Here is a 6,985-nt window from a genome sequence, read left to right on the forward strand (position 1 = left end):
GGACTCCCCTTCGGATAATGTCCGAATTTTGAATTAAATAATTAACTAATTTATTTAATAAACTTCCAAAATTCATATCTTCTTCATACAAACTCCGTTTTCGATGGTCTTTATATCCCCACGTAGGTGATACTACGCTCTACAGCTTTCGTTTAGACTCCGTCGGCAAATTCCAAAATTATATTTTTATTATTTATTAAAAATCCATCGTGTTTAAGGAATTTCTTAGAAAATTCATAACTTCTTTATCTGATGTCGGTTTTTGCCAGACTTTTTACCGCTGGAATACCATTGTCGAGACCTTCGATTCTCGTTTAGGTCATTCCGGCCAAAAGTCGCTCGATCTCCGATTCGAGTTTTTAGCTATCTGTTGCTAAGCCGAACTTGGAGAAATCACATCTTTGCTATATGAAGTCGGATTTGGGCGTTCTTTTCACGTACGATTATGTTTCAAAGACATTTAAACATAGAAGGAAATTAAATAGAACTATTTGTACGTTTTATTATGAAAGTAAATTTGATTACTTAGAAGCGGTTACAATACTTGACCCATTTTGGTCCTTACAAGGAGTTGAAATACCGGGTTGTCACATACACAATCATTATAGCTTTACAGGTGACTTTATGGTTTTGCCTATCCTTTATACTTTACAGTTTTTTAAAGAAATTGTACTCCAACTCTCTAGAATGTCCACGATCTTATGATAAACTTCGGTTTGATCCTCGGTATGTTTTATAATCATTATATCTTTCCTTTTGTAATCTTTATGCTTGTTATTAAGTTGTGTTTATTACATGTTTTTTGTGCAGCAAACAGAATTGCAGGTTGTTTGCAACTCTTACAGGTATGACTTCCAAAAGCCGTGAATCCTATGCCAATGCTGCCGTCATCGCTGAACATGTAATATGCTAATCTTAAATCTTAAATATTAATAAATTAATCACTTACTTTATATGAGCATATATTAATCGACTATATATTGTTATTAATTAATAGGCTATTGCACAAGTAAGAACAGTGTATTCATATGTGGGAGAAACCAAAGCACTCGATTCATATTCAGATGCAATATAACACACTCTCGAATTGGGATACAAAGCAGGAATGGCGAAAGGATTGGGATTGGGATGCACATATGGAATCGCGTCCATGTATGCCTGATTGTTCAAGCTTTATGATTTACTTCCATAGATGATGGAAGAACTATTTCTTCACTTGTATGCACAAAACTCAGCTCTTCCATGATTCCTTTTCACTAATTCTATCATCTATTGGTTCTTTCATACACATGCATCTGTTATCTTAAATGTTATTGTTTTTTCCAGCTTTCAGGTGTTGGTATCAAGCCTGTTGGCAATACAGTGTCGAATACCCTCTTTAATCAATTCTTGATAGTGACGTCACGTGAGAAATCATTTTTCTTTTTGTTAAACAAGTCTTTATTATCATGTATTAGGTCAAACCATGGGTAAAACATCCTTGCCCCTGGTTCCGGGGTTGTCACAAAATACTTGCTCCATAGGTAAAATTAGGATTTTGTCCTTGATTATCTTTTAATCTCTTTTCCTTCCATTTTTATAACTTTCCTCATGCATATAGTGGTCTACAAAAGTACTTGGACCAGCAGGGATTCAGCATAGTGGACTATGTCTGCACTATATGTAGTAAATTACAAAAATGGTCCCTGTATTTTCTGCTTTTTCCTTGTTTAGTCCAAACATGAAACCTTTTTTTTTTTCAGTTTTAGTCCTTATCTCAACGTTCTAGGGACCAAAATTGAAAAAAAAAAATGTTCCAAGTTCCAATTTTGGAGTGAAACAAAGTAAAAGTTAGAAATCATAGGGATCATATTTGTAATAAAGTAATTTATTTAACTCTTGAGAACATATTTGTTGCAGATATTGTTGCTGCATCTGTGCTTTCTGGAAAAAAAACTTTGAAGGGAGTGTTCACCCACTAACAAGATCCAACTACCTGGCTTCACCACCCTTGGTTGTAGCTTACTCACTTGCAGGCACGGTATGTGTAAAATTACTCTTCTACCCTCAAAGAAACACACAACACAAATTCATATCATGTTTTTTATGTTGTGTGTTTTAGGCCGACATCGACTTCGAAAACGAACCAATCAGGACCACAAAGGATGGAAAGAATGCCTAATTTAGAGACGTTTGGCCAAACACCGAAGAAATCACTCAGGTATATATATATATATATATATATATATATATATATATATATATATATATATATATATATATATATATATATATATATTATAGTTTGCAAAGTGTAGAATGTGTTCAGTAGTGAATCTCATAGGGACAAAATGGTAAATCTGCAGGTGGTTCAATCAATGTCATTTAGTAATATTTGGAATTACAGCCTCTGTAAGTTTGACTAAAACCTTATGATTCTGTTGACTTTTTAACTTTGTTTTTGGTTTCATTTAGTAACAAAGTATCAAATATCAACAATTATGTGGTAGTAATCCTTCTGACGGGGTGTTTGTTGGGGTGCTTCATTCAATGTCATTAACAATAGTGGTAAGTAAAATCTTACTATTATGAAACTCTTTTGCATATTGATTGTTAGTTAGTCAGGCTGGTGGCGTTGGTTGCATTTTGATAGTTTTATCGGTTTTGTCACGGAATTCTGGTACCATTTTCATGTATTTTTCTTTTCCATTGAACCTTTATTTTAGTATTTTTTTTCCTTTATGTAAACCAAAATATATTCCATCTCACAAAGTAGATTTGGATTCCGTTATGAATTTGTTTTTTTAATTAAAAAATCCAAGTGTGTGTAGTCAATCTGTCTGTATGAGATCTTAGTTATGTGCCCTTATTTTGCCAACATTTTGATGGTTTAACTGTGAGAAATAGCTATATACTTTCACTTGACCTTCCTGAATACTTTGGTGATGCTGGTAGTCGAGAGGTGAAACCAACCCAATTTCTATCACAACAACAACAACAAAACAAAAACACATTTGTAAGAAATAACAGTGTACTTTCATTGATTTATTCATTTTTTTTTCATTTTCCAGGTTCTTCATAAAATTCGGGCAAAAAGGGCTTGTGTTGCTGTATTATTCAAATTTGTAGGTCTTACTGATGTACATAGTGTCAAACAAAGTAGCTCAGGATGTTGTGAAAGTGGGCAACAAGTTCTTGTAGTTCACCTATTATTTGTTGATGACTTTTATCGCTTTTACATTTGATGCATTACATTTGTCTACTGTTGGAATGATTATTTGTATGACATTAACTTTTGTGAAATGCATTGTATTTTTTGTATATGGTATTTTATTTTCTATTATGAGACATGAAATGCAAATTTAATTTGAAAATCAGTAAATCTATAAATAATTTTTTTTTAAAAAAAAAAATTAAAATTACGATTCTCAAAAATGTGTGTCGTCTTCATTTATGACATGGCCTTTCTTGACAGCGGCTTTAATGATAAGCATTGCGTGTCATAAATGCGCGTCCTCTATAGACGACGCGCAAAAGCTTGTCGTCTCTCGTTATGACAAGGCCTTCCTTGACACACATTTGCACGTCGTCTGAGCGTTTTACGACACGCATTGCGCGTCGTAAAATGTTGTTTTTCTAGTAGTGCATAAGGGATAGTTAGTCCACAAATGCACCCGATAAGAAGGAATATCTTATACCCGCCATTAGGAATATCACAATCTCACTTTTAGGCTAACCCATGAAATGATTATCTCATACCCGCTTTTGGGAAAATCTCAAGACCGCTTTTAGGCCAACTCATGAAAGGAATATCTTTTACCTGCTTTTGGGAATATGTCATGTCAAAGTTTGGTACCTAGGTCTTTCAGTCTCAATCCTATCATAAGTGAGAGCACTTAAGGACGCCAAAACATTTTCAAACCAACAAAACTTCTCAATAGAGTAAAAATCCTTCCAAATTATGTTTAATGCAACAAAAAAGTATTAAATATAGTAGACTCATTTCACACGAAGGAATATCATATAGAATCAAAATATCAAAGTATGTATAGGGACATGTACTCCTGGTAAACTCACCGTAAAGATCTTCCTTACATGAACTATCAATGACGACTCATTTATTTTTTTGACAATACAATGTCTAATGTGAAAATAACAAAGAAGATAAAGACAATTACCTTAAAGAAGATAATATATTTGATGAGGATTCACCAGCTGGGAAATTTGCTATGGACTAGTCAGCACCCGCTTGAAGGTGAATCAGTGAAGAACATAACATCCCCCATGTCCTTAACAAACAAAGCGACAATTTGGGGGATCGGAGGCATGCTCACATCTGAAACCCCTTCAAGAATTCGTTCCACCAGACTCATGGCAGGCCTATTCTCTTCCTCATCTTGGATACACCAACATGCAACTTTGCAAATTTTTGTCACTTCTTCAGCACAAGCTTCCCTGTTTAATCTAGTATCTAGCAGGCTAAGGATATCACCTCCCTCTATAAGAACATTTGCTACCAAACCAGGGAAGAAAGTACTCCTTGAATCTTCGCATTGCTCTGCATTCCGCTTGCCATGAACTAATTCAAAAAGCATCATTCCATAGCTATATACATCTGCTTTGGCTGTCACAGCCACCCCCGATAACCATTCTGGTGCTAGATACCCTATTGACCCCCTTGCAGTTGTCAAAACCCTACTAAAGTCTCGACCAACAAGCTTTGCCAGCCCAAAATCAGCAATTTTTGGTTGGAAATCCGCATCTAAAAGAATGTTATCTGGCTTTATGTCGCAGTGAATTATACAGTCTAGGCACTTCTCATGAAGATAAACCAATCCTTTTGCAGTTCCAAGTGCAATCTGGTACCTTGTTTTCCAGTTTAGAACTTGTTTTTCATGGAAAAGATGGCTATCTAGAGAACCTTTTTCCATGTAATCATACACCAATAACTTGTTGTTACCTTCTGCACAAAACCCACGAAGGCGTACAAGATGAACATGTTGGATTATACCCATTGTGCTAACTTCGCTCCTGAATTGCTTTTCTCCTTGGCTAATGCTTTCAAGCTTTTTCACTGCCACGGTGGACGAATCATGAAGTACCCCCTTAAAAACGGAGCCAAAACCACCACCTCCTAATTTTTCGGAGAAATTTTTGGTGGCAATTTTTAAATCTTTATAGGCGAACGCCACCAATGATCCCTCCATTATTGTCTTGCCAACTAATTTCCTCTTTCTTCTATAGATTAAAAGAAAAATTAGACCTAAGACAAAAACAACACCTGCAACGGACCCAACAATAACCCCCACGATATCAAAATTACTCTTTTTACAATGTGGAATATCTTTTGAAGCAACTTTAACATAGATTGTGTTCCCACTGGCATTGTCTTCTGATAGGTTCAAGAGATCTCCATTCCAAAGTGAACATTGATTATTGATAAAAGAGTAAGCATTACAGGAACAATCGCTTAAACAGGTTGTACGGCATATTCCAGCAGTCCCAACTGCTACAGAATTATTTGGAGGCAGGCTCCTGACTGTAACCATTAGAAAATCAAACTTTTCCACGTTTCCCTCACATCCCAAATCGGTTTTTCTCACACAACCACCAGAGAAATCACTCTGATTCCAATCATTCTCGGATCTAGGCTTGAAGCCAATCAAGCAACTACAGAAATGGAGTTCATTCTGCCTGCAAGTACCAAAAGCCCCGCACAAAGCATAGACCCCACACTGCATTCTAGGTTGAGACCAAAGTGTATTCCACCCTTTGGTAGTTTCCAACCATGATTGCTGCTGAAGTTGACCAGAAACATCCATTACAAATCTAGCTATCATGGTGGGAGAATAAGTGATGTAGCTCCCATTCTCATTTCTATAGTAGCTGAAATTATAAATGGAATTTAGCCTGATCAATTCAGGTGTGAAGTTATAAACTTGCTCCTTCCAAGGCCCAGTTGTCCAGTATTCTTGGGAGCCATTCCATTTGCTCACATAATTTATACTAGACGGGTCGAACTCCAAAGAAAAGAGTCCTACAGCAGGATTATCGTTGCTTCTCCATGACGTTAGAAGTTGGCTCTTTTTCACTCGATTGTCATAACCAAATTTAGCACCAGGCAGCCAAGTATGAGTTGGGTGATCAAAACTTTGCCAAATAGGTTCAACTGAATTTGAAGTACCATCTCTCAAAACTAAGTTACCATCATCAAGAAGAACAACTATTGCAGAAGTAAAAATGGTGGTGGTGGTGGTGACATTTGTGGACCAAATCTGGAACTTGGACTCATTCAAGAGCACCAAATTACCATCAATGATTTTTAATTCTGAACGGAATCTATCAGAGATGGGTGTTTCTCTGTTTGCCACCCAAACTATGGTAGGAGGATTGGAATAGAGCTTCTTATACCAGATGCCAATGTAATAGTTGGAAGAGTTACCTGCTTTGAAGAAACCCAACTCGAATTGTTCACCTTTGGATATGATTGTATAATCTCCAGAGAGAGACTGATTTGCAGATATGGTGCTGGCTCCAGATGATATAGTTATGGTCAGAGAGAAATACAGGACCAGAAACCTCACTAAACTTTTTCTTTCTGTGAAGCACATGACTTGCACAAAATTTAGACAAGGAGATAGATAAAGAGAGAGAGTCATAACAGTACGCTGAAACATATCACCAGTATTGGGTTCTATACTACTGACATTTATGCCCTGAGGTGGAGTACTTAGAGCTCAAACTCAACTGGTTCCTATGTCGACCTCTCTCAATAATTAGTTGTGATGTTAATGGAATGTCATGAAAGACTTATGAAACTTTCCAATAAATTCAACAAAATACGCAAATTGACATCCATCCTCTTCCACCATAGGTATAAATACGCGCGAAGTCAAAAATTTAACGTGGTGAGACTTAATTGGCTACCTTGCTTTCCAAATACGAAGTCAACGTTTGTCTATGGTTGGAATCCTTGCTTACCCCAAGATCAAGCCATGCAAATTAC

The 6,985-nt window shown here is 36.2% G+C and overlaps 1 pseudogene; it reads right to left on the reverse strand.

Moving 5' to 3' along the window:
• Positions 1 to 4,032: 4,032 nt before the first annotated feature.
• LOC145094448 (G-type lectin S-receptor-like serine/threonine-protein kinase At2g19130 pseudogene) lies at positions 4,033 to 6,728 on the reverse strand (annotated as a pseudogene).
• Positions 6,729 to 6,985: the final 257 nt, after the last annotated feature.

The sequence above is a fragment of the Lactuca serriola genome, chromosome 3 (genome assembly GCF_051521515.1).
Source record: "Lactuca serriola cultivar US96UC23 chromosome 3, Lser_US96UC23_V15, whole genome shotgun sequence".
In the NCBI taxonomy this organism is placed as follows: Eukaryota; Viridiplantae; Streptophyta; class Magnoliopsida; order Asterales; family Asteraceae; genus Lactuca; species Lactuca serriola.